The sequence below is a fragment of the Varanus komodoensis genome, unplaced genomic scaffold (genome assembly GCF_004798865.1).
Source record: "Varanus komodoensis strain SLA01 unplaced genomic scaffold, ASM479886v1 scaffold141, whole genome shotgun sequence".
NCBI classification, from domain to species: Eukaryota; Metazoa; Chordata; class Lepidosauria; order Squamata; family Varanidae; genus Varanus; species Varanus komodoensis.
The window spans coordinates 127,016-135,543 of NW_025335413.1; the positions used below are offsets into that span (position 1 = coordinate 127,016).

General features: G+C 47.6%; 1 protein-coding gene across 1 annotated transcript in view; it reads right to left on the reverse strand.

Moving 5' to 3' along the window:
• LOC123020134 (zinc finger protein 883-like) overlaps nt 1-8,528 on the reverse strand; it is a 163,832-nt gene that overhangs the window by 122,522 nt on the left and 32,782 nt on the right. The gene's annotated exons all lie outside the window — the stretch shown is intronic.

Genomic DNA, 8,528 nt, shown 5'->3' on the forward strand with positions numbered 1-8,528 from the left:
ATAATCCCACCTTCCACATTGCAGAATCTCATGGCTGCAACTGCAAATAATCTTATTCCTTCCAGACAATGCTGGGAGGATTGGATCCTAAAATAGATTGGGAATGACAAGGGAAATTGGCTACTTTGATGAAGATGATGATGATTAAAAATGAACAACAGCCCAGTAGCCAAAGCTCTCTGAGCAGTTCACAAAAATGGCCAGCCATAAAGCTAAGATATTAGAAACAGAGCACACATCTGCAGCGCATGAAATTTAACAACGAAGGGAATTGGCTAAAAATAGTCACAGGAAAATCCTGGACCTGATAAAAAACAGCTGACAAACACGCCTCATCAGATGCCATCAAAGGCCTGGAAATAGGAGGCCAGTAATGGTGCCGGGGAGGACTCAGTGGGGAGAACAGTCTATACTTGGGGGGCCACCACTGAGAAGTCTGTCTCCCGTGCTGCCAGCTATGAATGCCCCTCAGAGGATGTACTTGGAAAAGGCCTCCAATATTTATTGGAGTGTTTATTGAAGTGTCAGCAGAAGCACTTGCAAGGTCTTACTTGCTGGCAATGAAGCTTACAAAGCAGCCATAGAATAGTGGCGCTGGAAGGGGCCCAGGGGCCACTGGGTCCCACCCCCTGCTCGGTGCAGGACTCCCAGTCAAGTCCTCCCCCGCCGATGGCCATTCAGTTGCCTCTCGAATGCCTCCACTGTGGGAGAGGCCGCGACCTCCCAGCTCATGGGTTCCAGTGTTGGGCTGCTCTAGGAGTCATTAAATTTTCCCTGATGCCCAGTGGAATCTGGTTCCTGTAACCTGAGTCCATTATTCCATGTCCTGTACATTGGAATGACCGAGAAGAGGTCCTGGCCTTCCTCTCTGTGGCAGCCTTTCAAGAACCGAAGTGTGCTATCCTATCTCCCTGCAGTCTTCTCCAGGTTAAACATGCCCAGTTCTTTCGCTCTCTCCTCTCAAGGCTTTGTTTTCGGTCCCCGGATCATCCTTGTTGCCCTCCTCTGACCCCTTTCCAGCTTGCCTGCACCTTTCTTAAACTGTGGTACCCAGAACCGGATGCAAGACTCCAGCTGAGGTCTGACTAGTGCTGAGCAGAGGGGAATTAGTACTGACATGTTCTGGAGCAGAGATGAGGGTCCTAAACACAGCAAGCTGAATATCAGAGAAAGTTTTACAACTAAAATCCACCTCTCAAGTCCCCCTTTCTGTGCCATGCCAGTATAAATGGCACATCTTTTGTCTCCTGTTTTTTACAGAGGGATTGCATGGCGAAGGGTGATGCAGGGTGAACGGTGAACGCCCAAAGGCGTTTTTCTCTTTAGTCCTAGCAATAACCAGGGAAAAGAAAGAGGAAATTCCTTGAAAATAAAGGGCAAGCATTATCTTCTCTGATTAATATTTTATTGTGAATTATACAATCAAGGATTTTAAGTTTATAAAAGTTTAACACTTTTTTAAACTCCAAGTTTTCTTACATGACATCTGAGTCACTCGGTTGCAAAGAATACAAGTATACTGCATGTATTGTGTTGAAATTGTTATGCATAGACTTCCACAAGGGCAGCCCAAATATCCGTGAATTTGTCATAAATGTATGTCTAAATCCCACCCTCTCAAATATCAAATTCATCAAGTTGTCCACATATGATGTTATTTTAAGTGGTTGACTGTCCTTCTAATGTCAACATAGCATCTTTTAGCTGTCAAAAGGGTGTGAAGGATCCATTTAGGCAGACTTCATGCTAAATTCCAAGAGAAGATAGAGAAGAAGAATGTGTGTGTTGATAAATATTAAGCTTTCCGTCACAACATTTATCTATCTGCTTTCTTCTGCAAGGAAGCAGCATTCAGGCATTGCCAAAACGTATGAGTCAGAATATGGAAACAGGAAGACTGTGTCCAGTTCTAGGCACCAAGATTTAAGAAAGATGCAGAAAAATGAGAAAGGGTGCGGAGGAGGGCAACAAAAATTATCCAGGGTTTGGAAACACTGCCCTGTGAGGAGGGATGGAAAGAACTGGGCATGTTCAGCCTTGGGAAGAGAAGACTGAGGGGGGACATGGTGTACCTCAAAGGCTGTCATAAAGGGGAAGGTCAAGATCTCTTCTCACTGATACCAGAGTGTAGGGAATGGAATAATCAATTCAAGTTGCGACAACCCGGATTCAGGTTAGATATTGGGAAGTTTCCTCACTGTCAGAGAAATACAACAGTGGAACCAGCTGCCTGGAGAGGTGATGGGCTCTCCCACACTAGACATTCAAGGCAAAACTGGACCGTCATCTGGTAGGATGGTGTGACTTAGTGTCCTGCACCAGCCTGAACCCTGTAGCCTTCTTGCCCCTCCCAACCCTACTATTCTATGATTCTATGAATCCATGAATCAATGGTTTGTTAGTTTTACCAGTAATAGTACTTAACGGGCAGCTTTGGGAACAATTATCATTTAGGGTGTTTCGAACTAGCAGCAGCTCCAAAGGGCTTTCTCCAAGCTGGGAGGATGGGCCCCAAAATAGCAAATGAGGTTCAGTAAAAGAAAGTATAAAGTGATGCATGTTGACACCACAAATCCCAACTTCAAGTATAAACTGGTAGGATTTGGAGTGACAGTAAGTGACCAAAAAAAAAAAAAAAAAGATCTTGGGGTTTTGAAGCCAATGTGCAGCTGCTGTGAAAAGGACATGAATTAGGATAAGAACTGAAAATAAAACTTCCAACACATTCTCCTCTTTGGTGTAACTGCACTTGGAATGCTGTGAACAGTTCTAGTCCCTACACTAAAAAACAGAGAGTAGAGTTGGAAAAAGTGCAGAGAACAGCCACAAAAGGGTCAAAGGGCTGGGACTGTCAAGCTTAGAAAAACAGGCAAGGAAAGGGAGACACGAGAGAAGTGTTTAAATACTGCACGGTGTGAAAGAAAAGAGACAGGGCTATTATTCTTCCTTTCACAAAGCACTCGAACCCGGGGGTCATCCTGTAACGCTGACTGATGGGAGGTTTGGGAGAGATAAAGGGACAAACCTATAGAAAAACTATTTTATTTTATTTATTTATTTATTAAAACATTTCTATGCCGCCCCTTGCCGAAGCCTCGGGGCGGCTTACAACACAATAAAATACAATAAAATACAAAAATAACAATATAAAATTAACAATATAAAATAAATAACAGTGTAAAAGAAGTCGCCCTGGCCAGATAAATAAGCAAATATTGTTAACAATTAAAATGACGTTTAAATAAAAAGGTCTTCACCTGGTGCCGAAAAACAAATAACAATGGCGCCAGGCGGACCTCTCTGGGGAGCGCATTCCATAACTTAGGCGCCACTGCTGAGAAAGCCCTCCTTCAAGTACCTACCCTCCTGATTTCTTTCACGGAGGGTTCCCGGAGAAGGGCCTCTCCCGCAGATCTCAAGGGGCGGCTGGGCATATATGGATGTAAGCGCTCCTTCAGGTAACCAGGACCCAAGCCGTTTAGGGCTTTATGACAACCCTTCAGGTTGAAAATCTGAGAGATGAGGGGTCAGCAGATGAAGAATAAAGAGGCAAAAGGCCAGGTAAGCCAAGAGGATCAGATCCAAGGGAGATCAGCAAGTGCCCAGGGGCAGCAGGGGATGAACAGCTGAGCTTCGAGGCATCAGACGAAAGACTCTGGACTTCAGCCCTGCCAGGCCATCACCTCTGCCCGCAAACTATGAAGTCTGAATTACTTGCATCCCATCTATAAACCGGCTCTGCCCTTGTGAGTTTCATTTTTTCTACTATCACCTTTTAGCCCTGAAGGACCTTCATTTTGGTTCACTGGGACAGATGCTACCAGCAGAGGTCGGCATAAAGATCTCATCATTCAAGAAAAGCCAAAAGAGGGGATAGGGATATAATTGATGTATATTATATATTATTAATTGTTATAATATGTGAATTAAGCGGATGTAGTATTGGTCTCTGGGGTGGTGGGAGCACTTTATCATTTACTTTTCTAATTATTAATTGAGTTTTTGTATGTTATATCATTATCGTTGTGATGTGTTGTATTTATGTTTTTTTTTCTTTCGGATTTAAAAATAATAATAAAAGGACGGCGGGTGGCGGGGGGGAGAAAAGCCACTTTTCAACAAGTACAGTGCCTTGCTGAAACTTCCCCCCTGCTTTTCGCCTTTGCTTCAGGATGTTACACCTGGAATTGCAATGCATTTAATTTACCTTGTTACTCTGTGATACCTTCAAGATACTCAACACTGTGGAGGTGCAAAATGTTTTTACTGTGGCACAAAATGTAAGTGAACAAACCTCTTCTCTTAGAATCATAGAATAGTAGAGTTGGGAGGGGCAATGAAGGCCATCAGGTCCAACCTCCTGCTGGTGCAGGACACCAGGTCACACCATCCTACTCAGTTTCGCCTTGACTGTCTCCAGTGTGGGAGAGCCCCCCACCTCTCCAGGCAGCTGGTTCCACTGTCGCAGGGCTCTGACATTCAGGATGTTTTCCTGGTGTCTAGCATAAATCTGTGTGCTGCAGTTTCATTTTGTTGTTCTGTGACCTACATTGGAGAGAGGTCTTTTGGTTCCTCTTTGTGACAGCCTTTGAGGTACTTACAGAGTGCTATCATATCCCCACTCAGTCTTCTCTTCTCAAGGCCGGACATGCCCAGCTCTCTCAGTCTCTCCTCATAGCCCTTGGCTATCAGACGGTATAGAAACAATAGCAATAGCAATAACATCATCTCATGGTTGAAAATGAAAGTATTATGTACATTGGCTATTCCGCTGTATGACACTTTAATGTAACGCCATCTTCCATCGTGTGCCAGACACTCATAACCATTGCTGGAATCTGAACACATTTTTTTTTCCAAAGGTCAAATATTCTCGTCTTAACTGATTCCACCTTCACTATCCAATTTTCCTTTCTGATTTGCCAGTTGCGGAGAGAGGGGACATTCCACCTCAGGATGCTTGCACGCTAATAAGGGAGAGATGTGGTTGTAGTGAAGTGGAGAAGCAATTGTGGTCCCTGTACTCCATGGCCCATGTGGATGTCAGGGCAGGGTGTCTTCTTACTCAGGTTTTAATTCGGTGGGTACCTTGCGGGGGAGGTGAACTGCCCCTGGATGGGGAGGATCTACAGCCAGAGCTTTGCAGGGGTTGTGCATGTGGGGTTTGCAGGAAGTGAGTTGTCTCTCTGCACTGATGTGATTTACTGGAAATGTGGTAATAGGAGTCAGGACCGCTAGGCCACAATACATGGCTGGGGAGTGGTGTTCACCTCAGAAGTTGGTACTTGTGCTGTCTTGCTTCTGGATCATCTCTTCTATTTCTTATGCTTGTGTCCCACCTTTCCTCCAAGGGGCTCAAGAAGGTGCGTTCTCTCCTCTATACCCTCACAACACGCCTGTGAGGTAGATGAGACTGAAAGTAACGACTGACCCAAAGTCACCCAGAGATCATCATGGCCAAGTGGGGACTATACCACTTAGCCCATTCTCTAGTTTATATACTATGGCGTAAAGCAAAGTTCCATTAGCAACACACAAAAGCACCTCTACCTTTCTTAAGTTTAGCTGCCCTGATGTTTCTATGGCGCACTCAATTTAAGAAATTAAGGTGAGAAAGTCTGGCTTCCTAGAGAAGCACTTTCTCCAAACTAGGGTCTTTCAGATCTGTTGTACTCCAATTCCCATCATTGATTGTAAGCATGGTTTTGTGTCAAGCTTGCTGCGAGTCCTGGCAGTTGTAAGCTAAGTAGCTAAAAGTATTAGTCTTTAAAGGCTGGTCTAAACTTTATACCTGTATAAGTCTCCACCTGTTCCAGCTCTATGCCTCTGCCATGGAGACGAGCATCTCTATGGTCTATACGGTCTTTTCATAATCAGCCGCCATCTTGAGACCGGGCGGAAGTGATGTATGGCGGTTTCTCAGGCTCGTGGGGAGCTGGTGGAGACGAGGCTTGGCGTGAGGTAACCTAGGTAACAGCTCTACGGCCAGAAGTAGTGCTTCACTTCCGGGTTGAGACGTCAGCGGTGCAAAAGGGCAGTTCATTGAGTGAGGCGGGAAGCTTGTAGTTGGGTCCGCTGAGTCCTGTTTGTTTCGTCAGGACTGCAGTTTCAGGAGGCCTGAAAGAGTCCTCAAGATTAGCCAGGGGAGGCAGCTGCAGGTCGGGCAGCTGAGAAGAAAACCTCCCACCTCCCCAAAGGGAGCTGGTCTGTGCAGCTGATCCCTTCAGGTAGTTTCTCGAGAAACCAGAAAGTTTTTCCAGCATATCTTTTATTAGATTATTCTATGCCTTTATTGCATTTGCATCCTGCTCTTTCCTTCTTTTGTGCAAGGCAGCTTGCATAAGCCTCCTGTTCCTTCACCCCGTTTTTATCCTCTCAACAACAACCCTGTGAGGTAGGCTAGGCTGAGGGCAGTGACTGGCCCAAAGTCACGTAGTGGGATTCATGGTGAGTGTGGGCCTGAAACTTGGATCTTCAGAGCACCAGTGCAGCATTTGAATCAATGCATCGCAGTAGTTCATGGTAGGGATGACAACAGTCAGGTTTATATATTATTATTATTATTATTATTATTATTATTATTATTATTATTACATTTCGATGCCGCCCCTTGCCGAAGCCTCGGGGCGGCTTACAACACAATAAGATACATTGAAATACAATAGAACATATTAGAGGCATATGCAGCTCCCCAGTTCCCTCTCACCTCAGGAAGGAGGAAGAAGGATGTGCTTCTGTTTTTAAAAATGACCACTGCAGATTCAAAACCAATCAAAACACCAGTTCTGTTCCATTGATCGTAGGTATTTATGTGTTTACTCATTAGATTTATATCCCACTTTTCATTCTTTTCTCAAAGCAGCTTGCATCATTCTCTTTCTCTCACAACAGCCCTATGAGGTAGATTGGGCTGCAAGTCTGACTGGCCCGAGGTCACCCAGCTGGATTGATGACTGAGCAAGGACTGGAACCCAGTTTGTCTGAATCCCAGTCCCACACTCTTAACTACTGCACCACACTGGCTCTCACAAGATAGATAAAAGTCTTGTTAAATTATAATTATACTTAATATATTACATTTAAATCTCGCCTCTTGCAAGGAACCCAAGGTGGCTTACATAATTTGCATCCTCTCCATTTTATCCTCAAATACTCCTGCGACATACATCAGAGTCAGAGACTGGTTCAAAGTTACACAGGTAAGTTTCACAGCTAAATGGGGATGTGAACCTGGATCCCCTGAGTCCAACATGCTAACCAGTTCCTGACTACTGGCTTCCTTAACACAACCCCTCCTCAGGGTATGTGCTCCTGGCCTCGCAGGTGACAGGTGCCTCCAGGTACCGCCGTGAATCCAGAGCCTTCCAACGACGCACTGTAGTTTCTAGATCTGGGAAGCACTTGGCCGCAACCTAAGGAAGCCCGAGCCTTGCGTTTGCAAGGGCTGAGCAGGGCCGTGGAGCAGAGGGCGAGCCTTCGTGCAGCACGTAGCAAGGTCGAGCAACCTTCAGGTAGCAACCCGCAGCCAGGCCTAGGGCGCAGGATCGTGCCCAGCGAATTGGCGGCAGCGGACAAGGGCGGCTCACGCACCCGCGCGTTGCAGTGGCAAGGAGTTCCTCGGGCGGACATGCGCACCTGTGCTCAGGAGAAGCAAGCAGAAAAAGCCCCGCGGGCAGCGCCGCTGCCGGGGGCAAACGCCGATCGCAGACCAAGCGACGGCGTGGAGGGAAGCCGGGAGCAGCCCGAGGGTCTCTGGCGGCGGGGGCGACCTGCACCGGGTCGCGGAGGAGCGATTTTCCCCTGAAGGGGGGAGGGCTTGGGCTGCCCCTCGCTTTGCAGTCCGCCCGTCCCGGAGCAAGAGCCCGCCGCGCGTCGCCGCGGGGGTTAACACGAGCGAGCGCGTTCCTAGAGCGGCGGTCTCCCGCCCCGCCCACTTCGGGGCGGGCCTGCGGGCTTCCTCGCGTGCAGCGCGAGGGGCGGAGCTGCACCGGGGGCGCGTGGGGCGCTGCACGTGTTCCCCGCTTTTCTCCCTCTCGCGGGAAGCCCAAGGCGACTCGCCAGGTTCTCCAGCCTTTTATCCCCACAACAGCCCTGCGAGGTAGGCCAGGCTGAGAGCCCAGAGTCGTCCAGGGAGCCCCATGGCTGAGGAGGGACGAGAACCGTAGCTCCCAACCCAAATCGCTAGGGATCCCCTGTCTGAGGCTGGTTTCCATTTGCCTCTGCTATGCAAGAGGGAGGGTGAAGGGGGAGCAGCTGTTCTGGTTGGGGGTCTGAATGGATGGTAGGAAAAGAGTAGGGTGGACGTGGGCAGCTCAGGGTGTACCAGAGATGCTGAAGGAAGTGTTTCCATTGCAGGCATCAGCTGCAGTGCTGGCACGGGCAGCCCTGAGAAAGAAACTGCCTGAAAGACCAAGAGATCCTTCCATTGGCTGTCCTGGATCTCAGAAATGGGAGAGCAAGGCACAACCAGGCCAGCAAACAGGGAATTCTGGGAAAGGACTGCTCAGGGGATTTGGGGTCAAGATGCC